The following is an 8,213-nucleotide window of genomic DNA, read 5'->3' as shown; positions in this document are numbered from 1 at the left end:
AGCTGCAAGGCTGCGCCCTCGCAGTCACCGAATTTGAGCTGTCGAAGTTCTTTAGTTTAGCCCGTGGCAAAATAAACGCATACTTGGGAGCTGCGTTGCATCCCCGCACCCATTGAAGGAACGTTTCATAGATATTCTCGGTTGACCAAGGAGCTCTAAACACAAGCGCGAGATGTGGTGATTTGAATATGTAAGGATGACTTACATCTTCACAAAACATTCCATCTTCAAAAGAACGGCTGATCACGCTCAAACCTGCCTCAAATTGGGATCGATGGAAAAGAAAACGATGTGCCAGGCGTGGGCATCTTGTAGAAAGTCTGTTTTCTAGCAGAGAACACAAATTATTGTGTGCGTAATTCACACTATATGATGGCTACCGAATGTAGGTGACATTTATATTTACGCATCCCAGCCACCACATGAGATGAAAAGGCAGCAATGATGTGTGTCGATACTCAAAAGTATTAGTGGATCATCTTTAGCTCTTGGATAACCGTACCCTACAACAATATATAAGCTATAACCTTTCTGTGAGCATTCTTTATCGAGTGCGGCTATAAAATCGTGTCGCGTTATAGTTCAACGCTGCTTATATCGATGCTATAGCACGTGCTGCCCCTTCAAAGTATTGTTAAAGCATTAAAAAATATAATCAAATGTAGCCGATTTTTTTTTAACATGAAACGCGTTTGTAATTTGTCATTGCAAACACATTTTAGGTATACTGCCACTCAGTTAGCACAGACAAACTATCGCCGGTCTTCCTCATTTTGTTTTGTTAGAAGTGAATGATGTTTAAAAAACTGTTATGCAACTATCCAACCTAAGTGGCAGAGCTCAATGCTAGACAATACATGTTGCTGGCAGAAATAGTAAAATGCGCCGATGTCGCGCACGGGCTAACAGTGCCACGTAATGCACGCATACCGCTACAAAATCAGAGCAATTAAGCATAATATGGTAATGGCTTTATTACACGCCTTATTTTAATAGATGAAAGGTTTCAAGAAATCGTCGCAGCGCCTTGATTATCACAGCTGACAACGAGTCACACTTATTAACGGCTTTGGCTTGCTTTATCAAGTCGGCAAAAGCAGTCATCTCTGTGGTTTCAGAAAAAGTGAGGTTCAGGCTTGGTCGGAGATTGCTACGGTTACACTCGTATGCTTTTTCAGTTCTATCTCGTATATACACGCTTCTTGCTCAAATAAACAGGGGCAGCTGACTTTTCGTTCATCTTGGCCTTTAGCGGGACTTTTAGCAAGTTCTGAAACGGACAAAGCAAAAGTGATTTAATTAACTCAGCATTAGAGGTTGTGCGAAATATTTACAAAGTTCAATGTCCCCTAAAGTCATATTTTCATTCAAATCCCCCTCCCCTCACCACCACTTCCTTTCCTCCATATAAACAACGTAGATTATTGTATGAACCACCAGTAATAGAGCGTACCCACAAAATGTCTATTTGGGCGTAAGAAAGGCCTTAATTGTGTAAATGTTCGAGCAATTAACTTGTCTTCCTACTGTGCGTGAAACAGCTAGCACGAACGCAATATTGACATTTTTACGCAAGGGCCATGCAGAATTTAGTGTATAAGAACAAATTGATGCCTCGTAAGTTGGTGCCCAATGGAAGCACTCTTTACGGAATTGCTTGTATAAAAATAACAACCTTTCAACCGTAAAAACTAAACAAAATAACACCACTTTTTTTTTTTTTGGGGGGGGGGGGGGGGCTATTAAATTTACCGATTCACCCCGTTAGCGTTGATTGTGCAGCGGTATGCGTATAGTACGCGACACTGTTAGCGCAAACACGACATCGGCGCTTTTTGCTATTTTCCCCAGCAATGTATTGGCTCGCACTAAAATCTACCGCTTAGGTTTGATACTCGCATTAACAGTTTCCTAAACATCATTCACTTCTAACACGAAAAAAAAAAGTGGGAGACACGGCCGATAGTTTGTTCGTGCTAACTGCGTGGCGTAGGGCAGCGGCGTAGACTTTTCATTTTCCCGGGGGGGGGGGGAGTGCTGCGCGTTAGCTTCTCGCCAAAACTGGAGATTGAAGCTAACGTAATCACGCTGGGATTCCATTTCCCATGTGTTTTGTCAATAAAGGCAATGTGGGCGTTATTTTGTTTACATGCCACTAGTAGAAGCTCGTTACATGGCGCGAAACAGCATGTAGGTCAGGATCATGGCCAGGGGGGGCACGAGCCCCGATGCCCCCCCGTAGTCTACGCCTATGGCGTAGGGTACCTAAAAGTTTTTCACAATCTTAAATACAATTCTGTGTCACGTTAAAAAGAAAAGTGTCTGCTTTTGCTTTAGTTTCTTTGAGACACCACAAATACTTCGAAGTGGTGGCCCGTGCTATGGTACCAATACAAGCAGCGTTGAACCATTACACGACACGCTAGACTTGCCAAAAAAAGGTTTAATATTGTCTTTTGCGCTCCATAGCCGTACTCGATAAAGAATGTAAACAGCGAGTCTAGCTTACGTTTCGTTGTGGGGTAGGACCGTACGGTTATCGAAGTGGCTAAAAGCGACCCACTAAAACTTTGTAATATTGAATCCACCCTTGATGCCTTTTTACCTCAGGTGGTTGTTGGGAATGTGTAAATATGAATTTCATACATTTTGCTGGCCATCATGTTGTGCGAGTTAGGCACAGAACAGGGCATTTTAGTAAATCGTTCTCAAAGGCCCGCTGGCACTTTAGACGCGCGCATTCAGAGATTGCATCGAAGTCGCAGCGTGAGCTCCCGCTAAATATAGAGTGGCCTGAAAACATAGTCTGCTAAAGTTCTTCAATAATTTGTGCTCACTGCAAGAAAACAGACCTTCTAAAAGATGCCCGCGCCTGGTACATTGTTTTCTTTTCCTTCGATTGCAATTTGAGGTAGGTTTGAGCGTGATAAGCCGTTTTTTTTTTCTGAAGATGGAATGTTTTGTGAAGATGTAAGTCATCCTTACATATTCAAGTCACCACATCTCGCGCATCTGTGTTGAGCTTCTTGATCAACCGAGAATATCTATGAGATGTTTCTTCATTGGGTGCGGGAATGCATCGCAGCTTCCAAGTATGCGTTTACTTTGCCACCGGCTAAACCAAAGAACTTTGACAGTTCAAATTCGGTGACTGCGAAGGCGCAGCCTTGCAGCTCCGTAAAACCTACCCCCGAGGGGCTACGCTTGGCGAGAGCCAAAAATAGGGCAGATTACACGATAGGAGCTAAAGATACCTGTAAGTCACGAAGTCGCTGCTGCCGCACCCATCGCCCGTCGCTCAGAAAGGGGATTTTCTCGGCTTATCCTCTCAGAAGAAGCCGGCGCAAAAGGGGACCTTTCCCCTCGCCTCGCCGTGTTACAATACAAGAAATAAAGAGGGTGAGGAGAACTTTCCGCCAGGCGGAAGAATATTTCTGCTGGTCCTCCTTTAAGCGTCCGAACCGTCCGATCCGACGTCCGACCGCGCAATACGACGGTCGGAGGCGAGGGTTTCCAACGCTCTCCGATGCTACGGAACCCCCTCGCCCCCCAAGGTCATTCCGGCAGTCCGCACGTCGGATCGGACGGTTTCGTCGTACATGTGTTTCGCGCCTTACTCGTGCTCGGACACGCCACTGAAGAGAGCCAAACTTCAAAACTTGAGAGGAAGCCCCGAACGAACACTTTCTTATTATATAAGAATATGGACTTTCAAATAAAAATAAAACTACACAAATCGGGATCGTTCGTTGTAAGAGTGTCGTACTGAAATTATATTTTAATATACACCGAGTTGAATATACATATGAAACTAGTATACTATGCAAATTGTTTGGTAAGTGTAAAGAAATCATATACAGCGTGTTTTTATGCTTTACAGATTTGCTTTAAAAAACTGTAAATACACCACGTCTCTGCCGGCTTACATTCATCATTATATTTCGTTAAAGAGGTGGCACAGGTGACCCCTTTGCTTTGGAGCAGGCGTCTTCAAAGTTTATGGCTGCGGAGCCGAATTAGAAGACTATCGTGGCCTCGAGGGACAAAAAATAAAAAAAAGTAAATATAAATTTGAAAAAAAAAAAACACTGAATAAATAGATGTAAGAATGCATTTTATTACACATATTTAAAGGGGAGTAAAATTAGAAAAAATCAAAGGTCTATTCATAGAAAACCCGGATGCAAATAACAAGACTTGCGAGTAATTCGGATGAACATACCGTGTACATATATATATATATATAGGATGTTTCAGAAAACGCAGGCCAAAATCGCTCTTGCGAAAACTAAGCATCGCACAGAAAAAAAGGTTGATACCGTTTTGGTGTCTGCCCAAGAACCCATTTTGAAAAAAAAAATAATGTTTAGAAAAATAGTTTTTTTAAGTTTTTTTAGAAAGTAACTTGTTATTTGTTCATTTGAAGGCCATAGCTTTAAAAAAAACTTACTGGGCATCATTAATAACCCCTATATCAACCCTCTTTAGACAAGTATAAAACATGCCGGTCGTTTTACCATGTTTTGAAAAACCCTTCAGTTCAGACGCGTACTCTGGTTTTGGATTCTTATCCAAGGGCATCAGGCGACAGCTGTCCTGCCCTCCGACAGCTAAAGCGCGGAACCAAAGCTAGCCCACAAGTCAATGCTCAATCTTGCAACGCCATGCTCTTTCGAAATGCGAGGCGTTCCTTGTCGCCTAGCCACGCGCGCGCGCTACACTTTGTTTTTTCACGAGAGAGGGAAGTGAGGCGGGCGGGCGAGACTACGTTTCAGATAAGGTTCGAGCCCGGATGATATTATGAGGCGAAGGGCCAATCATGCAGCGCAAAAAGCGCAACGTCATGTCGTGCTCTCTCCGGTTGATAGCACTAGCCGGAGGAAGAGCGCGCACAGATAGACGGCGAATACCGGCTCTAGTCCTTTCAACCGCAGAGAGCGCGCCATGACGTTGTCTATTTTTCGCTGTTTGATTGGCCCTTCAGCTGATAACATCGGCCGCGCTCGGACCTAAGCGGAAACCAAGTACAGCAAATTGTCTGGCCTTAGTTCCGCGCTTCAGCCGTCGGAGGGCAGGACAGCTGTCGCCAAGATGCGCTTGGACAAGAATCCGAACCAGAGTACGCGTCAGAATTGAAGGGTTTCTCAAAACATGGTAAAACACTCGGAATGCTTTATAGTTGTCGTTAAAGGGGTGGACAGGGTTATTTGATGATGCCGAGTAAGTTTGTAATTGAAACTATGGCCTTAAAATGAACAAATGAAACTTACTTTCTAAAAAAACTATTTTTCACAAACGTTATTATTTTTCCTAAATAAGCTCTTGAGCAGTCACCAAAACGGCAAACTTTTTTCTGTGTGATGCTCAGTTTTCGCAGGAGCGATTTGGCCCCTGTTCTTTGAAACACCTTGTATATGTATAGTGTATATTTCAATATTTAGCTAATTATGGCATTATACCTTAAGTTGAGCCTAGAAAAATTCGCCCGGCATAAATAAAGAATAATTTAATGTTGGCATTCTCGCACAGGGAAGAAGACTAATGAGAATGGTAGGACTGGTGATGACAATACGCGATACACATGACGCAGGACACTAAGCACAATATAAAAATATAAGAACGTAAAATAATTTTAACGCAGTTACGCAGACCTGAAACAGAAGGCTGAGAATGGAAATGCCGGTGGTGACAATGTCAAAATAAAAGAAAAGTCAAAAGTCTTTATTTTCTCTCCGTTTGGAGAGGGGAGGCAGAGAAAAAATCAACTCAGTGTTGCTTGACGAGCCTCTGCCCCCTCCCTACAGCAGCAGAGAAAAAAATGTATACACGTACACAAACTCATGCAAATTCGCAATCTCTACACCAATAAAAAGAAAATAAGTGAGCTAAATTGTACAATCGATTCATGCTTTAACTATTCCGGAACGTATTTAAGAAAGCCTTTAACAAATACAGAGAGGACGTCGGTCAGGTTCTTTATGGTAAAAAGAAAGGAAACTGAGAGGTCAGTCTGATATTTGATATCAAAGAAATATATTTGCACCCAGTTTTTGTTCTACTTTCCGAATCCACGAAAAAAAAAGGAAACTTATTAGCAAATAAATAAAAGAAAAGGGCGTACGTCCAAAGTTCGACTTGCCGAGCTTGGCACTGGCTTGCACTAGGTTTAGGCGCCTTGACCGGTGGTGGAAGCTGGTCTGGTTTGGCTCCAGCTTCCAGCGCACCGATGGTGATCAACCAACCGGTTGTTGGGATGGCTTTGCCTGTTCACTCTTGAGCCAGGCTTGCAGTTCAGTGTTGGCGGTGAGGACAGGTCGGCAGACTCATATGGACGACAGCTTCGCCGGTGTATTCCGGAGCCAAGCTTTTCCGAATGCGTCCGCCCTCCGCCCTGAATCTCCTCGTTCCTCTCTACTTCCTTTCTTTCTTCTTTTCTCCGTTAGTAGTCCGACTTTCTTCCTCTTTTGTCGCCGTATTGATGACATCATTACAATGACCCCCCTTTTAATTTTTTTCCGTCTTTGAGCCAAAAAAAAAAAAATAAATAAAACACCAAAATTCGTAATGATGTGTTCCTTGGCCAAGTACAAAAAAATCACAACAAACCAAGGTATTCAGTCTGCGTTTTTTTTTTTTTTGTTTGTGTGTGTGCTAAATGTGTTGTATTCGAAACGAATATTCTTGCAACAACAAACTCCAGTGGTGTGAACGACTGTTGAGCTGCTTTGGTCTGTCTCAAGTAATGAAGCGGCTGATGGTCTGTTTGCACCATGCGATGCCCACCGTAAAAGTAGAGAGGAAAATTTTCCACTGCCCATACGAGTGCCAGGCACTCTCTCACAATCGCGGAAAAGTTCTTCTTTTGTAAGGAGTCGCTTACTGGCATGCGCTAAATGGTGCAGTGTCCCCTCGTGTTCTTGCCTAAGCACCGCCCTCAAGCTGTGTTCGGAGGCATCAGTTCTTAGGACAAACTCTTTCGAGAAGTCTGCGCTTTTAAGAGTTGGCGATTCCGGGGGTGCCCGCTTCAACATGTTTATATGAAAAACCTTGTGAATATCACCTAAATTTAACTTGTAGTCGACCTTGCTTTTCTTTTCGACCACGAGAAAGGGACCTTTCCATTGCATAAGCAATTTATTATGGCTGGTAGGCAGCAAGATCAGGGCCCGATCTCCTACTTTCAGTTGTCAGCCTCTCGCGTTTCGGTCATAATTTCGCTTTTGACTCTGTCGCGCTTCGTCCAGTTTCTGGTGAGCTAATTCAATTTTTCGCTCTAACCGACTCTGTAGCTCTAAGACGTAGCAATATGTCGTCTTCAGCTCCGGGCTGATTGTATCTTCAGTCCAGATTTCTTTCAAAACCAACAATGGGCCTCGTACCTGTCTTCCATAAATCAACTCAAAAGGAGAAAAACCTATACTCGACTGTGGTGCTTCGCGGTAGGCGAAGAGCGCCGAAGCCAAGTATTCATCCCAAGACTGATGTTTCTCTTCCCACATCTTCTTCGGCGTTTGTCTGAGCGTACCGTAAACGTTCTCGACCAGACCATTGCACATGGGGTGGCAAGGGGTAGACAATAAGTGCTTGATCGGGAGCAGCTCCGTCACCTCATTCACCAACTCCGAGATAAAGCTCGTACCATTCTCATAAATAATCTCACTTGGTAGACCCACTCTGGAGAAAGTTTTGATTAACCCCTCCGCTACTGTCTTTGAGTCAGTGGACGGTAGGGCGACGGCCTCTGGGTATCCTGTCGCAAAATTCACTAGGGTGAGATGAACCGATTCCCATTCTTAGAAGTGGGCGACAGCGGTCCAATGAGGTCGATAGCAGCTCGTTCGAAAGGTGTCTCAATGATGGGCATGCGCCCCAAAGGTGCTTTCGACACCATTCCTTTAATGATCGTTCTCTGGCACAGATCACACGAACGCACAAACCGCTTAACATCTACTAAGACTCCGGGCCAATAAAGATATTCGAAGACTGTCACTCGTACGCTTGACACCCTGGTTGCCTGCCATTGCGATATCATAAGCCAGACTGAGGATATGGTGGCGCAACGTTCTGGGGACCACCACTTGGCGTAACTCCTTCCCGTTTGTGAGGAGGCATCTGCTGAAGAGAACTCCCTCGCTTAAATAAAAACTGTAGGTGTTGCCCCCTCTTGTCACGTGAGTGTCGGCAATTCTTCCGCGGCAGATATCTAATGACGT

This window comes from Ixodes scapularis, unplaced genomic scaffold, assembly GCF_016920785.2.
Source record: "Ixodes scapularis isolate PalLabHiFi unplaced genomic scaffold, ASM1692078v2 PGA_scaffold4__175_contigs__length_147842914, whole genome shotgun sequence".
Classification (NCBI taxonomy): Eukaryota; Metazoa; Arthropoda; class Arachnida; order Ixodida; family Ixodidae; genus Ixodes; species Ixodes scapularis.
This window is presented reverse-complemented; position numbering follows the sequence as displayed.